The following is a 12,470-nucleotide window of genomic DNA, read 5'->3' as shown; positions in this document are numbered from 1 at the left end:
TCCAAAACTGGCATTTCTCTATGCGGTCGGCGCCTCTTCTATGAGTTGCGTGAATGTCCCAATCTAAGGGGGAAGAGATTGAAACCGCACCCGGCTGATGCACACGGTCACGGGGACGCTCATCCCTTGAGCGCGCACGCTTGCTGCAGCTATGTTATAATGTGGTAGCTTGTGACTTATTGAATCATAATATATGTCACTGTGCATTTCTTATTGTGAAGAAAATTGGCAATACTCATCTTTATTAATAAGAGAGAGTTGTTTTTTTTTGTGAGTTAAAGATGGATTGAAGAGAACAGAGGTGAGAGAGGGTAGTCTTCAACCCATTATACACTGCAACAAAATACGTTTATTTTTATTTGTTTTGGCTTGTTTTCAAATAAAATATATATTTAAAAAAAAAATTGCATTTACTTTAGGTACTATACTGCAGAAGATAAAATTGTTATCTGAGAATGTTGAATATAATATAAAAAAATACAAATATTTTAAAATATCAAAAAATATGCATTCACTTGAGAAGCAGCATATATATAGCAGATATTTATACTTGCTTTTAGACAATCTTGAATATAAGTATATTTTGTCTTTACTGCACTCGCAGAAGTATAACCAAGTGAAAAAATTACAAGTATATACAAAATATATTTGTAACACTTATATTTAGGATTCATTATCTTTAAGCAAGTCTAAATATCTTATATGTTGCTTCTCAAGTAGGGATATTTAGACAATTTTAAATGGAATCAAGACAAAAACACTTGATAACAATGGTTTTTTTTTTTTTTGCAGTGAATTTCTTTACTGAATTAAACTTAATAAAAAAATATATTTTTTCCTGTTAATACAGTGAATGTCATTTAGAGGTATTTTTAAAAGATGATTTTGTCCTCTTTATTGTTAGAAAGCACATTTAGTACAACATTTTATGTTGAGGCACAAGCTGAATAATCTGTAAAAAGCTAATGATTAATCATTGCAATAAATCGCCAAATAATCAATCTAATAATCCTAAGATTAATCGATTATCAAAATAATCGTTAGTTGCAGCCCTAATGTAAACACATAAGTGGCATGCGTGGGATAGACAGGAATAACAAACATCATAGGTGAAGCCCAACAAAACGTCAACACCACGGAAAGAATTCAACATTTCTGGGAGTACAGTGTGAAAACCATATATACTACTACAAACATTTATACACACAAATGTAAAATATCGACTGCCCCTATCGCCGTATATATGCGCTGGTACATTGGGGGAATCCCAGAGTTTTTGTAAGAGGGAAACCCACAATACTGCATCACAATTCAGCTGCAGGTCGTGATAGTAAGTTAAGGAAACAACCCAGCAACAACTCTGGAATATCTGGAAATAAAGCGAATCAACAGAGTAAAATAGTGAAGTCTTCCTTGGATGCCATGTGTTATTTACAAAAGCATCATAGGAAAATTAATTTGCTGTGGCAAAAGCTGCTTACTGACTGAGTCACATGTATATGGGAGTAAAGAGTATGCCGCTTTTACAGCGCATGTAAACGGGAATGCTATTTTCTTGCAATAAGCTTCTTTCTATTGTCCATGTAACCGTAGTCAATGATCTGACAGACAAGGACACATCATCATGTGTCTATCCTCCAGCTGAAAGAGGAAGACCTCCCAAGCTAATTTCCTGAGGTGGAAAGATGGACTGCTTGATGGAGGACAGTCCCTGGAATCTCTTCATTATCTCACAATACTTCCCCACTGATTGGGAGAGAGAGGGAGGTTTAATCTGCTCTGGCAGAAAGAAAAGCAGCTGCTACGCATGTGGACTCTATTTGAAGTTTGGGGATGTTTCCCCAGATGGTTTAGACAGGCCAGAGACTATAGGACAACATACATGCTTGGATGCCTGCTACATTTTGCTGTAATATAGTGACTCAAATTAAGACTATGTAGGAGCTTTTTGAAAGAGACAAGGATAACATGACGATCATTATGATAGCTTAATGGCTTCTGACAGGCAGGAATGAGACAGTATGATAGTTTCCACTTTGATTACGATGTCAATCAAATAAAGCATTCCACGCATGCACATTTGCTGATTATCCTACTGATTTCCTGAATGTAATTATTCCCTAAAAGGTTGTTAGATAATTAAGCTTAAATTCTGGGTTTTATAGCAAGTGTAGGGGCCAATGTTTTGAAATGCCACAAACCTATGCTGACAATGCTACCGAGGAATAAAATAACTCCAAAGAGAAAAACTGGAACTGGTCTATATGGACTGATAGAAAAACACACATCCAGTAAACTTACCATCCTGTGTTTAGATTAAATATTTATACCACATTCTTTGGGTGGTTCCTTCTCGTCATTCCTAATAGCAGCTCCAGATACCAAAAACAACATGAGACATCCTGATCCCAACTGACTCCCCAACAGTTATAAAACTCTCATCTGAATGCAGCATCTGGGAGAACAACATGTAAAACTTTTTATATGCAAACGTTCTGCAGGTATTCAAGAAAATAATATACATTAGAGCAATCCCTGAGTGAGACAAAGGGAAAGTCAATGTAAGGGACTCACCAAATAATTTGCACCAAATATTTGGTCTATTGTTGACTTTCCTTTTGGGAATTATATCACACATCTAAAACATTTCCCAGCATTGTTAAATACATTTCCACTTCACAAAATATTCCAAGGATAACAATGGTCAGAAACAGAGTTGGGTAACGTTACTATTAAAAGTAACTTTTAACTTTTTTAGTAAATCTTAATTAATTTAAAAGTAAATTTTTATGGAAAGTAAAGCATTACGTTACTTTTGGGTTATTTTTGCATTACTTTTTTCTCACAGCCACTTTCTTTTCTGCTATGCTATGCATTCCATACAAATAAGCAATGCATTGCTTACAAGAGACCTTGCAGGTTATGGTAGCTACTGTACAACACAGCAGTCAAAACAACACAGTAAGCAAACAGATATTTATAAAGTAGGTCTTTGTCATATTTATAATGAAGAATCGATGGCATGAATATGCATGATTTGTTTTTCCATCAACATGGCAGCCAATATGAAAAATGAAGAATAACCACTGTCTTAACGCAGCAAAGTCCAACACTTGAACCTGCATCATATATAATTGTACATCAATAAATTAGTTGTATTTGAACAATGACAATAAAGAGCTTGAACTGAATATGTGTCACCTTAAGATGTTTTTCAAAAGTCAGGATAAAATTCAGTGGGGAATGCCAGCCTAACATGTTCAAGGAATGTGTCTGATAAAAAAAAATATATTTTTCACTTAAGTCATCTCAGTGCACACTTGTTTTGAGTTGATCCATGGTGCGTACAGACGCCACTGGTTGACTGCATACAACTTCAAAGGCCCATGTTGATACAACTTGAATGTTTTTAATGCTACCAAAATGTCATAAAAACGGCTTCATGAATCAAACTATTTGCTTATTATTAAACAAAAATATAGAATCTTTTTAGAAACGAAGACATTTTCTCTGTGTACACAATCGATGTAGAATGTTGCTCAGAGCCACTGATCCAGAGCCAGCTGTATCACAGAGCAGTTCGCAGCCCAAGTCTGTGAATTGAGCGAGTATTTCACCCTGGGTATCATGTTGTTGCCAGTGGGAGACTAGTCTTATAATCCATCTGCCTAAACGTGTTTACTGATTTTTGAATGCAGTGTGTATTAACACTTGAATCAATCATGTTTCACTCAACCGAATGTTGACCTCATATTACGCTAAAACATGCAATTTTTCCAGATTGTAAAGCTAAAGTGGATTTGGAAAGCATTTGGGAAAAACTGGAGGATTTAGAGAATCATTATCAACAAAACAACTTCTGAATTGTTGAAATTCCTGAGCAAGAGGAAGGCAGAGATATGGTGAAATTCCTAGACGAGCTCTTTCCAAGTCTGCTCGACATAACAGGCCATAAGCTGGAAATCGAATGAGCTCACAGAGTCCCGGCTCGGAGATTCACAGAGGGAGACAGGCCACGATCAATTCTGGACACATTTCTGAGATCATCCAAAAAAGATCTTGTGTTGCACGAGGCAAAGATTAAAGGAGTGCTTTCTTAGAAGAACCACAACATTTTGTTGTTCCCAGACTTTGCAAATCCGACAAGAGAGAAATGTGATCGATTCAAGGAATGCAAGACTATTTTACATCAACGGAAGATCGCTTTTGCTCTGATGTTTCCAGCCAAACTGAGAATAGATACTAAGGATGGACGCAAAGTATTTACAAGTCCACAGCAAGCGATGTCCTTCATAAAAACACTGGAGTGAGTAAGCCATTTGGTGTTTCTCATGTGGCCCCCAAGTGAACTTGACTCACGGAATATACTCTTGACTGTCTGATGAAGCTGTCGTGCCATTTTGTTTATTTTTGTGCTGGTTCCATCTAGGAGCTGGAGCTTGTTTTGTGGAGGAACACACACATTTGATACAGTTTTGGGAATTAATCTACATGTTCTTTGTGTTTATTTTGCCTATTGGCTGGAGTTTGTTTTATAGATTATCTTTTGTTGTGAAATTCTGTCTCACAAAATTGTTATAATTTTCTCGGGACTCTTGTAGGCACACATGGACTGTTTGAGTTTAAAGGGATGGATGCTGGTTGGCACAGTCGTGCACGGGGTTAATGCGCACAATTTTCTTTTTGCTGTTTGTTTGGTTTGGAGGGGAGGTTCGGAGTTTGATTGTTGTACTAATGTGGAATGTGGTCTTTATCATTTTTATTTTTGACACACAATCTATTATTTCTAACATGTCAAAAGTTAATATGAGTTGATTATCTCACTCCACATGGAATGTGAATGGGCTGGATGACCCCATAAAAAGAAGGAAGGTTATTCATTTTCTTAAACAGAAGAAATATTCAATTTGCATATGGGGTGGACATGTTTTCTTTAGTGCTGGGTCAAGTAGGAGCAGGGGAGTCATTACATTGACAAGTAAGCATCTACAATTCAAATGTCTCTAACAGGTTAAAGATAAATTAGGAAGAGTCATTATTGTTTTCAATAATGAGAAATTCAGGGGCAAAGGTTGATTTTGGCTAATATTTACACACCTAACGCTGATAATCAGGGCTTTTTTATAGATCTTGAAGGGATGTTGCAAGCCGCTGACACACCTCATGCTATAATATTGGGATGAGACTTAAATGTTTTGATGGACTCCTTGATCATAGTGAAGCAAAAGTGTGTAAGCCCACTAGAGCAACACTGACACTTCACAGGATGTGTAAAAACTTGTGACTTTTGAATCTGGTAGGGACTATACATTTTTTCATAAGTCCATAAGATTTATTCCATAATAGATTTTTTTTATTTTTATATCCAAGTCCCTTATGTCATCTGTTGTTGATTGCTCAACAGGAAATATCTTAAGTCTCAGATCACGCCCTGGTGAGTTTAGAGATGTTGGCACATACAGTGAAAAATAAATCATATAGTTGGCACTTTACTGTATCCTTTTTGCAAAATCCTGATTTTCAACAAATTTTAAAGGCTGAAATCAATGTTTATATGGAGACAAACTGGTCCTCAGTATCCTCTGTGGGCGTGGCTTGTGAGGTACTTAAGGCGGTTCTTAGGGGTCAGATTATACAGTATGTCTCATTCATCAAAAAATCCAAAGTACAAAAACTAGTTGGAAGGGAATATTAAAAGTGAAGAAGCAGAGATTGAAGTGCCAAATGTCATCTGATGGCCCAATTGAAATACAGATATAATACTATTTTGTCACGTAGGGTGGAGTTTTGTCTTTTCGGGGCAAGAAGGGGAGGCTTTTGGCTGGATGTATAAAGCAGAGAGGGTTTTTTTTCTGACATTCTCTCGGTTAAATCTCCTGGTGGTGAAATATTTACCTTGGCCATTGATATTAATAATGCTTTTAAAGAATTCTACCTTGATCTTTATAGTTCCATGTCTTTGTCTACTGATGAGGATATTAGAATTTTTTGACGACAGAGCAAAACAATTATCTTGATTCTGATAACCTTGGAGGAGCTTAGCAAGGTAAGGTTCTGGGGCCAGATGGCTTTGCTGCAGAGTTTTTTAGATCTTATGAAACAGAGCTGTAGTTAGAAGTTTATACCAAATTTTTACTGTCCAATTTCCCTGATCCAGCTAGGCGTAAAAAATATTGTCAAATATTCTGGCTAATTGATTAAGTAAATTTAAGACATTTCTTCTGCAATATAGCTGCTAAAGAAAATGTACATTGTTTTAAAAGGAGTTTTAGATATTTATATTAGAAAACAAGCCAAAACAAAAACAAATCAAAAACGTATTTTGTTTCCCTCTCTCACCTCTCTGTTCATTTAAATCTATCTTTAACTCACAAAAAAAAAAACTCTCACTTATTAATAAAGCTACGTATTGCCAATTTTCTTAACGATAAGAAATGCACAGTGACTTACATTATGATTAAATTGGTCACGAGCCATCACGTTATAATCTAGCTGCAGCAAGCGCACACTCAAGGGATGAGCGTCCCTGCGACAAGAGTGTGTCTCAGCCGGGTGCAATTTCAATCTCTCTCCCCCTTAGATCAGGTCATTCACGCAACTCATAGAAGAGGCACTGACCGCACAGATAAATGGCATTTGTTTACATGATCTTCTTCTGTATTATTTGAACTTTAATAAAAAGCTATAATGCATCAAATATAACTGCATTTAAGATGTAATGCCGGGGTGTTTCCTTTAAAGAGCTCCGGCTCCACTTATTCCACAACGAGAGTGCTTCTTGTAGTTACTTTTGTATTTTTGTATAATTCCCTCATACTTTGCGATCTACATCATCTGAAGCTGCTCAGAAAGTTTAGAGTGCATCTGGAATGTGAGCTCTGTAATTCTTCCTCTCCTCAGTCTTGTGCTAACTGCAGTGCTGCTCTGGCACGTCATTATTAGAGTTTAATGTGATCACATGTTACGTTAAATGACATCAACCGACTATTAGATTAACAAAAATCAATTTTTTTAATGTTGACGTTGTTGATAACATCGATGAATTGTTTCAGCCCTAATGACCATGAACCAAAATAGTCACATCCATGTGATTAGCCCCCAAGACTAAACATATACATTTTTAACTAAATCACACAATGCACACAGAAGATGAGACAATTCCTGTTTCCCATTTCTGACAATTAATTTAATGCCGCACAATGGCAACACCATTCGATATATCAAAAATCTGTTCACATTTTAGCATCTTCAGTGTCTTGGCATAATGTTGTCTAAATGTTGTGACAGTCTCATGACTCCCCTAGGAGGAATATTTAAAAGTTCGGAGACTGCAATATTCAAATAATCAGAAATGGCCAACTTCCTGTTTTGAAATTTGTTCAGTTTTATAAGAACTATTTCTCTACTAATATTGGTGACTGTTGGTGAAATGGAGGTGCTACAGAGGCCGCCTCACATTGCCATTTAAAAGGGAGCAACAGTTGGTGCCACTAAGACCGTGACCCATAATAGCCACAACAATGTGATCAGCCCCCCCATTACCAAACATACAGCTGAATTTTCATCAAAAACACAATGCACACAGAAGATATAAGGACTTTCCTGTTTTAAAATTTTCAGCATAAATGAATGGCTTCACCATAGCGACACTATTCAAAATATCAAAAATCCATTCTAAACAACTACAATGTCTTGGCATGATGTTGCACACATATGCTGCCAGTCACAAGAATGCCCTAGGAAGAGTATTTGAAAGTTCAGGGCCTGCCATTTTCAGAACACCCCCACCCCTGCAACTTTTCCCAGACAACTCTGATATGTGTGCAAAATTTCAAGAGTTTTTCACGTATGTTAAGTACCCCAAAATTACAGAAAACCTTGAAAAAAAGAATAATAATAATCCTTTCATAATAATAATCCTAAATTTCAGTGATTGGGCCCTAATAATAATCCTTAGAAGAACAAGAGGGCCTCCACACTTTCAGTTCTTGGGACCTAACAATACCAAAACTGAAGTAAACTTTAAAGTAAAAAGATTGTTCTAGGCTAGGGATTGTCAGAATCGATATAGGGATTGTTGAAATTAAAAATGAATTAATCAGAAAATGTATATTTTGACCCAGTCCTACTTGTTTCCAATCATGAAAAATGGAATATGGTGTATACCCTGACTAAAATCCATTGAGGAGCACAGCTGACAATTTCAGCCAAAAAGTAAGCCAGAAAGGAGGAGTCAGAACCCTTAAACAGGGTGAACATTTATGGCATGACTTCCTTAAGACACTACTTATGAGGAGGTCGGTTTCATCTGAACATCAAAGAGCCTTGACTCAGACTCCAAGGAGACTTAATGAAATGCCCAATTCAAACTTTGGGATTTTCAGTATCACAGGGGAAAACTGAAAATACTCAAGACTTCCACCTTCCACCTCCTCCACACAGCTAGAAATGTCATCAAGTGAACCCCAGAGACCCTGTTCCAGACGAGGATGTCTCCATCTCACTGATAAATTCCGCACAGACTAAACAAAAAAAAGCTGCAGTGGGTCTTTCAAGTCCTCTCCCTCCGTCTCTGCCATCCCTCCCAGCCTCAAGCTACATGTGCAATCTTCACCCCAACTGTTCCATCTGCTGAAAGGATTTTCCTCTTCTCTGTGGAATCATCTCAGAAGGTTACGGCCCATGAGACTTAAGGCCCTGTGTTAACGGTGAACCATTTAGACAAGGAGGTCAAGAATAGGCTTGTTAGCGCCAAACCGTTAGAACCTGCTGGTAGTGCCAGAACTAGGGCTGTCAACTGGGCTGAGAAACTAAATTCAAATGTTTTCCTTAAATATTGCCAAACTCCGAATGTAATAGACTGTTCTCTGTTAACACAGAGTTGCATTGGTGCCAAAGAACTACCCTGGACTCAAGATTCATAATAACAGTGATACCACAGTGCGTTTCATTCTTAACAGTTGTATTTATGGTAATAATATTTCACATACAGTAGTGGTGTTCAGTTGATCTTGGTGGTGAAGAGGCTCAGTCTCTGAGCCCAGGGGCTGTTCAAACAGACATAGAACATCAGAATGCAAAAGAACCCAATGATCTTGAGACACATTTCTAAATTGAACTAATTTCTGTTTTAAAACCCATTGCTTAATCTGATAAACACTGGTAAGAAAGCCTCCACCTAAGGTGTCGTTCACATGAATGCTTTTTCATCCATCCACACAGTTTTCCAATTGTTTTCCTACGTTTAAATTCACTAGATGGACGTCTTTGACCGTTTTGCCTTGTTTTGTGGTTTATACAGTGTCTTGAGACATATGTATGTTTTTTTTTACTGTATATGTTGCGCTGCATCTAGCCTTTTTTAGCAAAGAATGCAAAGATGTCATTGCCAGTGCTTGGCAAACAATGAAAAAATTATGGCATAGTTTTAGAATACAAATGTGCATTTTTATCTTAAAGGGATAGTTCACCCAAAAATAAAAATGCTCTCATCATTTACTCAATCTCATGGCATCCCAGATGTGTAACTAATTTTAACTAATATCATTTTTTTATTGTACTTTTTGCCATTGTAATCTAGGCACGATAATGATTTCAAGCTTGATTACATTTCCTAGTGCTTGCCACATGTATAGAGCTCTAGATGGTGCTAGGAATTTCAATTGAGCTTTAAATCATGATCGCCAAGGAGGCTGCAGTGGTCAAGATTTATTGTGAAAAAGCTATATTTTGGTCTGCTCTCACCCAAAACCGATTGGATCACTTCAGGACACAATTACTTTTATGCTGACTTTGTGCTTTGTGGAGCTTCAAAATCTTGGTTACCAATCAATTGTATTGTATGAACCTATAGATCTGAGATATTCTTCTAAAAATCTGAATTTGTTTTCTGCAGAAGAAAGAACATCATATACATCTGGGATGTGTGAGTAAATGAGTGTGCCCTTTGCCACACTTTTGCAAGTTATATTGTGCAGGTATATGTTTATGCCCCACACAGTAAAATCACGGTAACCGTTCACAAAAAGGTTCTATTTGTTAACATTATTTAACAAAAAGACTGTAGTTAACATGAACTAATAAACGCAATGTTAGTTACAACATATACTATTACATTTTTCAAATCAAAAGTTGTATTAATTAACATTAGCTGATGCACTATGAACTAACAATGAACAATAAAAATGAAGGCTGTAAAAATATATTTTTCATTGTTGTTCATGATACCTAATGCATTAACTATTGTTAAAAAATTATTAAACGTTTTTAATAAAGTTGCCAAAATTACATTAATTGTGAATTTCTAACATTTATTTGTATTGTAACAGTTATGAATAGTTCTGCTATTCCATGGTAATGTGACCAACATTAATCTGATTTAAATTGGGATCCTCACAGAACAGTGCTGAGATGAGTGACTGATGATGAGATATTGAGAGCACCTGGAGAGCGTACATGTTTGACTGACACCGAGAGTGCTCATGTTAAAGAGAGTAAAACTAAAATGCTCATGATCGCTCTTTCTCTTTCGTTCAACACAAAGTCTGATTGTCATGACTCACGTTACATCACATGTACTCTGATTTGTATAAGCATTTTTATTTATTGTTTAATTCGTTTTTATACCCGTTTGCAGTCTCTTTATCCTCTCCGTGATCACAGTTCAGCATGTCAGTATTACTACCATAATGACTCTAGAACAGGGGTTCTCAACAAGAGGGCCGGGACCCACTAGGGGGCCTCAGAAACATTAATATAATTAAAATAATCCTACTTAATTAAAATGCTAAAAAATACTTTAAGAGTATGCCTACAAATGATAAACTGGATCTTTTTGAAACTTCTAGAATCTCAGATTAAAATTTTTTATCGGTTGCTCCACAAACATGACACATAAAGCAAAACATTCAAATACTCAACCAGTCAACCATTATCCCCCTTAAACCCCATTACCCCCACCCTCAATACCCAAACCACCCCCAACAAACATCCCTGTGGCCAAAACCCGAGTATACACACATATTAAATATATAAATAAAATATTGACACTTCTAGAATAAATAATTTATCATGGATAATCTTTTTTTATCAGACAAGTCTAGTTTTGGGCGAGGGGGCCTTCAAATATTGTCTTGAACACATTCTAGGAACAATTGGCCGATCACAGACTTAAGACAAAGATCAGTCGATTTAGATCGGTGCCCCTACTTTAAATTAGACGAATATTCAAATTTGTAATTTTCATTTGAATCATGTTTCCCCTTTGACGGCAATTAAAAAATAACTGTGCATTCTGAAGAAATAAATTATTTCCAAGCAACATTTAAATCGCAAGTATTTAATTATATTACAATTGATGTTTTACAAGTGAAAGAATGTGTCAGGGTTGGGTCTAGGTGGTATCCCTCAATATGTGAAAAGGCTCATGAGAGTCATATGTGACATTCATACACTGTCTATATTGTGTTTATTTGAAGTCCCACAGAAACTCTATACCAACTGCTACCCCTAAACCTGACCCTAACCCTATCCCTACCACTTAACCTTATCCTAACTTTAGTAGCCGCAAATGTGACTCAGATCCAGGCTTACCATCTAGAAACTACCCCTTATTGTGTTCTTTTAGGAGGGTACTTCTGAACACTGCCATAAAGATAAATGGGGATGCTAACGTATAGCTCTCTCCTGGTACATTTATACTCCTTGGTTCAGACACAAGCTCTTTCAAATGGCATTCTGTGCATACTGGGTAATGCAGTACCAGTTAACCTCACTAACAAGTCACAGCCGCAGTCACATTCATTCACCCATCCTCTGTTTTACATCTCAATCAAGTGTCACATTTCACCTCATTCTGCCGCCCTGATTAAGAACGGATCTGTGTTGAATCAAGGTTTCCAGTCTAGTCCAAGAAATAGTAGGACACCAAACCACAATATGGAATGGAATCACTGCTGAGACCAGGGAAATTCAGAGTAAAGTGTATCTTCTTTTCCAGGAAGAGACTGCATCTGGGACAGGAAACATGATGGCTCTGACAGGCGTCGATTACTTGAGAAGTGAGATCCACAAGGTGGCCAGGGTGTTGAATGTCATGTAAAGTGTTGAGAGTGGTTTACCTCAGTAGAACATTTAAGAGCTAATTTATAGGGTGAAAATGACCTTAACAATTACATCTATTTGTTTATAGAGTGCAAAAACAGTAAAACCCTGAAATAATTATTGTTCATAGCTTCTGGCTCTAGGTGAAGCTCTACCAAAAGCTCTCTAGCAATTGGTTAATGCCATTTAACTGTCAGTTTATGGAAAAATAAATAAATAAATAAATAAAAAACTCTCAGATAACCTTTCTCTTTTCAAAGCCCAGAGGAATTAGCTTTATATTTGTCATACTAAACTTACAAATTTCAATGAATTTGTATTTCTTTATTGGCTCACAACCGAACAGGTGACCTGGCATTGATCTGACT

The 12,470-nt window shown here is 36.7% G+C and overlaps 1 protein-coding gene across 2 annotated transcripts in view; it reads right to left on the bottom strand.

Moving 5' to 3' along the window:
• LOC127629886 (vacuolar protein sorting-associated protein 53 homolog) overlaps nucleotides 1–12,470 on the bottom strand; it is a 39,442-nt gene that overhangs the window by 24,626 nt on the left and 2,346 nt on the right. The window lies entirely within an intron of this gene.

The sequence above is a fragment of the Xyrauchen texanus genome, chromosome 36, assembly GCF_025860055.1.
Source record: "Xyrauchen texanus isolate HMW12.3.18 chromosome 36, RBS_HiC_50CHRs, whole genome shotgun sequence".
NCBI classification, from domain to species: domain Eukaryota; kingdom Metazoa; phylum Chordata; class Actinopteri; order Cypriniformes; family Catostomidae; genus Xyrauchen; species Xyrauchen texanus.
The sequence above is the reverse complement of the archived record's forward strand: the minus strand, read 5'-3'. Positions and strand labels throughout refer to the sequence as shown.